We start from the raw sequence: 10,429 nt of genomic DNA, 5'->3' as shown, positions 1-10,429 counted from the left end.
GCAAGAAGATTGAGAACAGGAGTCTATGCGCGCCCGCCTGGAGTATGAAGCGCCCGCGTGTCGCCAATTTCTGAGGATGGAAATATTTTATCGGGAAGGAAAGATATTATTTCTTGGGCTTTTGAGTGGTTTTTTTTCACACGATATAAAAGGCAATTGTTCATCAGACTAAGGGAGGAGGCCGCCACACACGTACAGAAGAGGAATCAGAGATTTGATCGAGAACTTTTGGGAAGGAATTTCTGGAGCTTAATTGAAGAACAAAGACGGAGTTTGATCGACCGGACACGGCGTCGACGACGGATTTGTTTCTTATCTTTTATTTAATTCTGAATATGTTTGAATTTATGGATTATTGTTTTATTCAGAATTTTATTATGAACTAATTTTTATAGTCTAGAGGTCGGATGGAACCTGGTGTAGACGCTTTCTTGAATTTTTGATTTTATTGAATTGGATTTCTTCTAGATTAATTGTTTTTCTAGAATTGATTGTCTTTTCAATTATCTGATCAATAATTGATTTGTAATATTTATTTGAAATCTGGCACTCGGGAGAGGAGATTTTGAATAGGATCATTGGAAAATACATTGTTAATTGTTTATCTGACTCGGGAGAGCTTATAATTTTAACAGAGCTTTTAAAGAGAACATAGTTTTGAATTGATCACTGCAAGTAGATTCTTAATAGGGATATTGGAATTCAATTGTAGTTGATATATTTTATTCGGCACTCGGGAGAGGGAATAATACACGTAAGTGTTCTTGGCTATTAATTCTTTGAAATTTATGAAGATTAATTAATTAGGATTGATTGTTGTTGAAACCAGGTGAAATCTATACCTCTAGACCATTTTCTCTGATTGATTTTTAATCTAAAAGTTGTGTGCGTGTTTTTAAATCTCTTAATTATTTATTTTAATTGCAAAATTCTTGATTATTGATTTTCTAGATAAAGTTTGGACTATTCTAATTACAAGCACTATTATTTTCATTTTACTCCCTGAGGGATCGATACTTGATTTTATCACTATATTAAAACTTGATACTCGTACGCTTGCGAGAAATCTTCACAACAAGTTTTTGGCGCCGTTGCCGGGGAGTAAATTTGATTAATTTTTAGTCTTGTTACCAATTAGTCTAGATTTTAATTTAGAGTTTTTTTTTATTTTAATTTTAAGTTGCTAATTAATTTCTTCTTATTTTAAATTGCAGTCTATGCGACGATCTCAAAGTTCTAATTCTCTACTTTTTGATCCCGAGATCGAGCGCACTGCACGTTCTTTAAGACGAGCTAGAAGAGAAGAACTTGAAAGAATGGCTGAACAAGAAGAAAACCAAGCTCCCCTAGTGCCTATTAAAGATCACTTCAGACCGACGATCCAGGCTCACTACTCTGGAATCGCTCGTGGAACTATCAATGCAAACAATTTTGAGCTGAAGCCTGCATTGATCAACATGGTTCAACAGAACCAATTTAATGGGAGCGCCATTGCCGATCCTTATCTACACCTACGCACCTTTTTGGAGATAACCGATATGGTAAAAATTAATGGTGTGTCTGAGGATACTATACGCTTACGCTTGTTTCCGTTTTCTCTCAGGGATCAAGCCAGAAGTTGGTTGCAATCATTGCCGCTTGGAAGCATCACTACTTGGGAGGTGATGGCAGAAAAATTTCTTGCAAAATATTTTCCTCCTGCCAAAACCACCCAACTGAAGATCGAGATCAGCACCTTCCGGCAGATGGACACTGAACAGTTATACGAGGCATGGGAAAGGTATAAAGAATTATTAAGACGTTGTCCTAACCACAATTTTGCAGATTGGGAACAGATTGAGTGGTTTTACAATGGACTGAATGCGCCTACGAGAATGAATGTGGACTCAGCGGCTGGAGGTACTATATTTGCGAAGGATCATGTTCAGGCTTATGATATGTTGGAGGAGATGACGGTCAATAGTTTCCAATGGCCATCTGAGCGTATAGGAGTAAAGAAGCCGGCTGGAGTGTATGCAGTGGATCCTCTCACGTCCATCACTGCTCAATTATCTGCACTGACTACACAGGTAGCTTCTTTGAATAAAATTAATGTTGCAGATTCAAATGGAGTTGAAGGATCACCGACCATAGAGCAAGTCAATTATATAAATCCAAATGGCTACAGAGGATATGGAGGCTATAGAGGTAACCCTGTCCCAAATACTTATCATCCTAGCTTGCGTAATCATGAAAATTTTTCGTATGCTAACAATAAAAATGTGCTGAATTCTTCGGGATTCAATACAAACAAGGATGAGGGTAAGCAGTCGTTGGAGGATGTGGTTAGTACCTTTGTACAGGAATCAGGTAAGAGGATGGCAAGAACTGAGTCTCGACTTGACAGTTTGGAGACGCACATGACCAACATGGGTGCTGTGTTGCAATCCATGGAAACCAGCATAGGGCAGTTGGCGAACGCACTGAAGGACAACAACCGCGGCCAGTTCCCTAGCAATACTGAGGTAAATCCCAAGGAGCAGTGCAATTCCATAGAGTTGAGAAGTGGAAAAGAAGTTGGAATTCAAGAACCTGCTGTTGAAGAGAAGAAATTTGAGGAAAAAGTTGAGGAGAAGGAGCCAAAACCGATGTATAAGCCTCCACTTCCCTACCCGCAGAGGTTCAAAAAGAAAGCATTGGACGAGCAGTTCTCCAAATTCATGGAGGTTTTCAAGAAAATTCACATCAACATCCCCTTTGCTGAAGCTTTGGAGCAAATGCCAAATTATGCAAAGTTCATCAAGGAGATGATGTCAAAAAAGAAGAAGCTGCTAGAGAACGAGGTGGTCAATCTGACGGAAGAATGCAGTGCGGTGCTACAAAAGAAGATGCCACAGAAACTTAAGGATCCAGGGAGTTTTACTATTCCTTGTTCTATTGGTGGTTTTCATTGTAATAATGCACTTTGTGATTTAGGGGTCAGTATTAACTTAATGCCATTATCTATTTACAGGGCCTTGGAGTTGGGAGACATGAAATCGACTAAGATTTCATTGCAATTGGCGGATCGGAGCATTAAATATCCACTAGGAATTGTTGAAGATGTTCTAGTCAAGGTGGATAAATTCATCTTCCCAGCGGATTTTTTGGTATTGGATATAGAAGCAGATCATGGTGCTCCGCTCATTTTTGGGAGACCATTCTTGGCCACGGCAGATGCAAAAATTGAAGTGATGAAAGGGGAGTTGTCGATGGGTGTGGAAGGCGAGAGAGTGATTTTCAACTTATTCATGAATACATCTAATCCATCCATCGAAGACTTATGCTCAATTGAACCGGTTATGAAGTTGGAGAACTGTAAACGATCTGATTTTGTGGTTGATTCATCGAATGAAAAAACGCCGAATTTACTACCACAGAAAGCCACGAAGAACAAGAGAGCGAAATTTAAAAGGCGCCTCGTGAAATTTATTTGGCGCGTGAAAGAGAAAGGGAAGACTTAATACTTTGAAAGTCGGGCTGGCGACTCTAAACCAAGCGCTTTTTGGGAGGCAACCCAAAATTTTTGCTTTATTTTTATTTATTTTAATTAAATTTCTGCTTTAATTTTTTTATTTTATTTTTATTTTTTGATCATTAGTTAATTTTATGATTTTTGAATTATTGTTTGTTTGTTTTTTTTTTTTTGAATTATTGTTGATAATTTTGGTGGTCTAATTTTAAAATTATTGTATTATTTTTCAGGATTTTGGTCTTCTTGCAGCACATTATAGGCGCTCGCACAAGATTGGAGGCGTCCGCTCACGATTTGGGAGTTGAAATCAGAGGCTTATGCGCGCCCGCCTCCACTTTACGCACTGAAGCTACATGAAAACAGAGCCTCACCATGCGCTATCGCGCAATCCAACAGCGCAAGCACTATGCGCTATCGCGCTCTCTAACAGCGATCACCAATAGCGCTATCGCATGCGCTATCGCGCTACTCTACCCCTCATCTGCGCTAGAATTAAGCGCTATTGCGCAGTTTAATGGCGCTGCACCAAGCGCTAACGCGCTCCAAATCAGGCGCTATCGCGCTACTTTACATCACATTATCAAGCGCTAACGCGCGACTAAACAGCGCTATCGCGCACGAATTAGTTCAGGAGTTTAAAAGCCCATTCCAGAGTCTTCCTCCCAGACTTAAATCACGATCCCCAGTCTATATTTAAATCTCACGCAAGGCCATGATCATCGTAAATCTTCTACTCAACAAAATATCATCAGCTCAAGGATTGGGATCGTAATTACAAGGCAGAGATTCTAAAAATTGATCTTGCTCCATCTCAGCTTATCGAGAAAAGGGAAATTGAAGAATTTGAAAAAATGTATTCGTGAACGGTACAAAAGCTGAAATTTTATCTCTTATATTTGATTCTTGATAAATGTTGTGATTTGAGGCTATTGGGTTGTCTGAGTTTTGTCTGAGTTGTGGATTGGAGTACGTTTGCGGCAGTGAAATTCTATTAGTGCCTACCAAGTGTTTGTTGAATTTCTTGAGTTATATTTGAACGTTGGTTGTTGGAATTGTTGGGAGTCTATTGCATTGTTTGAGGCATTTGATTTGAAGTGAGTTGAATTATTGAGTTATTGAGTTACAATGCCACCGAAAACCAAAGGGAAAGGATCAATTTCTTCGTCCTCTGCTGCTTCATACGATAGACATAGATTTTGGAATGCCACAGCGGAGGAGTATTGTTTTGATGTAATGGAGCGAGGGATGCACAAAGAAAGAGGAATGAGTTTGAGAGAGTATAGTGCACCGGCGCTAATTGAAGCTAAGAGAAGAGGTTGGGAGACATTTTTTAGGAGTCCACCAGATGCTGTTATATCATTGATTCATGAGTTTTATGCAAATTTGATGGTCAAAGACGTGAATCTGAAAGTTCGAGTTCGAGGGAAATTGGTGCCTTTTGATAAGAGTACAATTAACCGCCTCTATGAAATGCCAGATTTGGACATTTCAGATGATGAGTATGAGGTATTTAAGAATCAGTCATATCCAGATAACATTGTACTTCAGACCTTGTGTGAGGATGGGGCGGAATGGAAGAGGAATGCGAAGGATGAAGTTGTTACATTTCCATCCATATTTCTTCGACGAGAAGCGAACAATTGGCATGAGTTTGTGGCTGCCAGGATGTTGCCATCTGGGCATACATCCGATGTGACCAAGGTTAGAGCTGGACTGGTGTACTGCATTGTGATCGGGAAATCCGTTGATGCTGGGAGAGTAATTTAGGAGTCTATTATTGGTGCAGTTAGAGGTTCCTCGACTATCAGTTTACCCCACTCGTCCTTGATTACTCAACTTTGCCGGTTAGCTGGTGTTGTGTGGGATGATACAGAGCAGATTCTTCCAATTCGAGGTCCTATAAGAATTACTGGTGCATTGAGACGGGACACGAAGAAGAAAGCAGCCGGTACTTCTGAACAGGCAGCTGAACCACTGCAACCCTTGGAGCCACTACCACACTTTGAGCCAGCACCTTCCCATTTGGAAGGACCTATGTCACTACCGACACATCCGGCCCCTGAGTATTCTACTCGTGATGATTCTACGGCCGTGCTTTCTCAGATGAAGAAGCAGTGGAGGATGATGCAAGCACATATGACATATATGCATGACTTTACTGCCGCTCTTGCCCAGAATTATCCGCCCACTGTTGTGCCTTATCCACCTCCTCCGCAGTGGTCTTCTGATGATACTGCTGCTGCTGCACCTTCGTTCCATGGAGATGATGATGATGACGCCGAGTCCTGATGCTCGGTGTTGAAGGTATGAGTCCCTTGTTCTTTTTATTGTTTTTAATCATTAGGAACAATGATTACATTAAGTTTGGGGGGAGAATTAGTTTTTAATTGTTGTTTTTGTTGAGTTGAGTTGAATTGAATTGAGAAATATATGGATGCATGGCCAATGAAAAATATTTTTGTGCTATAACTGAAATCCATGATTGTCCACTTATCTAACAAATATTTCTAAAAAAATGGAACCAATTAGATGAACAATTTCCTATATACTCTGTGATTAATGCTTGAATCTGATTTTTGAGACATACAGACATAGATATGATTGAGGCACTGTTTGATATTTTTGGGCCTAATTTTCATTAAATTTATCCTTAGTTGCCTATTTGAGCCTACACGTATATGAGTACATTGAGGTACGAGAAATCTGAAATTTGTTGAAAATCATCTTTAACTGCTGATGATTATTCTTTTTCTGCACTGATTGAATTTGTATGATTTAATTGTGGATTGAGACTTGTCTAGAACTAGTTCGGACACTCTTCGAGGCGAAATACGGGCAAAACTGAGATTAGGAATGATTTAGGCGATTTTTCTGAATTCGTTTGAGCCTTTCAAGCTACCTAATTATCTATTTTATCCCTAGTACCTTGTTTGAGCTTTATTGAAAATCGAATGGCATGCGTGTAAACGTGTGATTATACCCCCATTCGTCATTATTTCAAGGTCCTACATTGACTACCTGATTAGCCTATACACTATTTCCTACCTTTAAGGGAGTAATTTGAATGCTAAAATGTTGTATGCTCCTAGATTTATTTGTGAAAAAAAGGATTGGTGTGGTGGATGAATTGAAAAGATGAAAAAAAAAGGTAGTAGAAAAAAAGAGTTGAAAAATGTGGTAGAGAGTTGAAAAAGTTCTGAAAAGTGAGTTGTGAAAAAAATTGAGAAATGAAATGAATTGAAAGAATGTGAAATTGTGAATGAAAAAGGAGTCGTAATTGAGTTTGATAATATGAATTACTCCTTATTTTGAATTCTTATCCTTCATTTGTAGCCATGAGCCAGGCCTTACATTATAAGCTGAATAAGTCCTATTGACCGAGTCTCAGTTGCCCAATATACTAGTGGAGAAGAGTTGCGAGAATTTAGCATATGGACTGTTGATTGATGCTTTTAATGATTATGAATTTTGATCGAAACACGCACACACTATTATTCGTTGCCTTTACCTGATTGTGAGCGTTTTTGATTAATTTCATATTTTTGATCCTATGCTATCTTTGAAAAGTCCTCATGATCTATGAATGTTTGAATTGAATTTGGAGAATGGTGTTTTGAACTTGAGTTGCGGAGATTGTGAGTTTATGCGGTTATTATTTTGTGATTGGCTGAAACTTTCAAGTGTTAGTAGGTTGGATATGATTTGGATTTGATATTTTTGAAATCATTGTTGAGGCCATTGTTCCATAATATTTTTTGACTATTTTTGTGGGTTTGATAGAATGAGTTGTTGGAATTTAATAGTTTTGCTCGGGACTAGCAAAAGTCTAAGTTTGGGGGAATTTGATAAGTGTATTTTATACACTTAATTTATATATGATTTTAATTGTTAAATATTTGTTTCGAGCAGATTTATGTGGGTATTTTGTTGTTTTCTTGGTTACAGATAATTATTAATTTTATTGGAAAAAGAAGAAATTAAAGAGAAAGAAAGAAAAGAAAAGAATCAAAGAAAGAAGAGAAATAAGAAGTCAGGAGAGGAGAAGAAAAGAAACGGATAAAGTTAATTGGTCTTTCTTATGGGCCTTTGTGGTTAGCGCTAAAACTTAGCGCTTGAAGAAGAGCAAACGCTCAAGATTTCTGAAGGCAAGAAGATTGAGAACAGGAGTCTATGCGCGCCCGCCTGGAGTATGAAGCGCCCGCGTGTCGCCAATTTCTGAGGATGGAAATATTTTATCGGGAAGGAAAGATATTATTTCTTGGGCTTTTGAGTGGTTTTTTTTTCACACGATATAAAAGGCAATTGTTCATCAGACTAAGAGAGGAGGCCGCCACACACGTACAGAAGAGGAATCAGAGATTTGATCGAGAACTTTTGGGAAGGAATTTCTGGAGCTTAATTGAAGAACAAAGACGGAGTTTGATCGACCGGACACGGCGTCGACGACGGATTTGTTTCTTATCTTTTATTTAATTCTGAATATGTTTGAATTTATGGATTATTATTTTATTCAGAATTTTATTATGAACTAATTTTTATAGTCTAGAGGTCGGATGGAACCTGGTGTAGACGCTTTCTTGAATTTTTGATTTTATTGAATTGGATTTCTTCTAGATTAATTGTTTTTCTAGAATTGATTGTCTTTTCAATTATCTGATCAATAATTGATTTGTAATATTTATTTGAAATCTGGCACTCGGGAGAGGAGATTTTGAATAGGATCATTGGAAAATACATTGTTAATTGTTTATCTGACTCGGGAGAGCTTATAATTTTAACAGAGCTTTTAAAGAGAACATAGTTTTGAATTGATCACTGCAAGTAGATTCTTAATAGGGATATTGGAATTCAATTGTAGTTGATATATTTTATTCGGCACTCGGGAGAGGGAATAATACACGTAAGTGTTCTTGGCTATTAATTCTTTGAAATTTATGAAGATTAATTAATTAGGATTGATTGTTGTTGAAACCAGGTGAAATCTATACCTCTAGACCATTTTCTCTGATTGATTTTTAATCTAAAAGTTGTGTGCGTGTTTTTAAATCTCTTAATTATTTATTTTAATTGCAAAATTCTTGATTATTGATTTTCTAGATAAAGTTTGGACTATTCTAATTACAAGCACTATTATTTTCATTTTACTCCCTGAGGGATCGATACTTGATTTTATCACTATATTAAAACTTGACACTCGTACGCTTGCGAGAAATCTTCACAACAGAACTCCAACATATGGACCACCCCAGGGTCTAGGTGCAACCCCTGGACCAGGCCTGGCTCGAGCCAAGCCTTGCATGGCTCGGCCAAGCCTTGCATGGCTCGGCCAAGGCCCCTAAACCCCATGCAAGCTGTGCAGGCCCCTTTTTTGGACAGCCCATGATACTTTGCATGTTTCGACCAGCTCCGGCCACCAAAGGCCGGAGCTCCAGCACCTGGACCACCCCAGGGTCCAAGTGCATCCCTCGGACTAGGCCTGGTCCGAGCCAAGCCTTGCATGGCTCGGCCAAGTCCCATAAACCAGACAGCTCCCTCTGCCCGCCTAGCTGCTGTCCCAGCCCCTTTTCCCTTGGTTCCAGCCCTTCCAGCCATGAACCACCTAGCCTAAACCGACCCCTATGAACCCACCTAGACCCATGAATGATCAGCTAGCAGTTCGAACCAAGCCATGTCCAGAAATAGTGCAAAACCGAGCCATGAAGTGCAAAAACGTGAGGAACATGCATGAACTTTAATGTTTTCTTTTCTAGATCATAACACACGAAATATCAGATCTTGTAAGCATAAAATCTTTGTAATATGATTTAAATGGTGGCCAAGAATGTATTCGAGACGTGCCTTGATAATTATTTAGAGTAAACGACGCGTATCGGGCTCGCCGGGACGAACGGATCTTCTAAATAATCCAAAAACCTTCAAAGATCGGCTATGAGGCTGGGAAAACTCTGATGGAACGTGAAAATGGTGGAGAAGAGGGTGATGGAGGCGGCTAAGAGGTGAGGCGTGGGTTTGGGAGGGATTTAGGGTATAATATTTAGGATAATCTAGGTTAAATAATTAATAGATAATTAGGATAATTAAATACTCTAATTTTAAAATTTAAAATACATTCTAATTTGATAAAACTAAGTAAATCCCGAAATTATTATTAATGAGATTTTTAAAGCTTAATAAAAGTCATTAAAATGACTTATTTTGGGTAAAAACGGACATATAAATATACATATATATAAATACCATAATTTTCTTAAAATCTTACATTAAAATAATATTTTAAGGCTCCTAAAAATCTCATAAAATATTTTGGGTGAAAACTAACATCTCGTCCGTCCACGGTCCCGCCTACGCGATCATAAAATAAACTTTCTCAAATAAATTCATAAATAACATCATACCGATTTAAATGCTGAAACAATATTTAAAACATGTCAATAAATCATATAATTCACATAATAACATATAAAATTAATTTAACACATTTTCACATTATTTTAAAATTATTAAATCTCCTAGTTATGCATGCGGATTTACGTAGCAAATTTACGAACGTTACACACACACGCCAATAATCAGGGAAAACAGCGGTCTCAAAGTAAAATCAGATGTGAGTCATATAACGTAAGTAGATTACCAAAAAGAAAGGCAAGGTGAATCTTACTCACATCAACATGCGACTCTAGAATCGAAGAAAAATTACAAGAAGTAATAAAAATGAACAAGAGTTTATTAAAAAGTTCAACTAATGCCAAGGTGGCAGAATTCAACGCTGATTGATGTCATATGAATCCATAAATTCTCAAAGGAAGTGCAAAGAAATTTTGGATACTCAAAAGTATATGTTGCAACGGATGCAAGCACAATTGAAGGATAAGGATATTAATGATCGGAATAATAGTTCACAAAACTGAAAGGCTCATAGTAACCGGCTCACTATTT

This window comes from Henckelia pumila, chromosome 1, assembly GCF_033568475.1.
Source record: "Henckelia pumila isolate YLH828 chromosome 1, ASM3356847v2, whole genome shotgun sequence".
Taxonomy (NCBI): domain Eukaryota; kingdom Viridiplantae; phylum Streptophyta; class Magnoliopsida; order Lamiales; family Gesneriaceae; genus Henckelia; species Henckelia pumila.
This window is presented reverse-complemented; position numbering follows the sequence as displayed.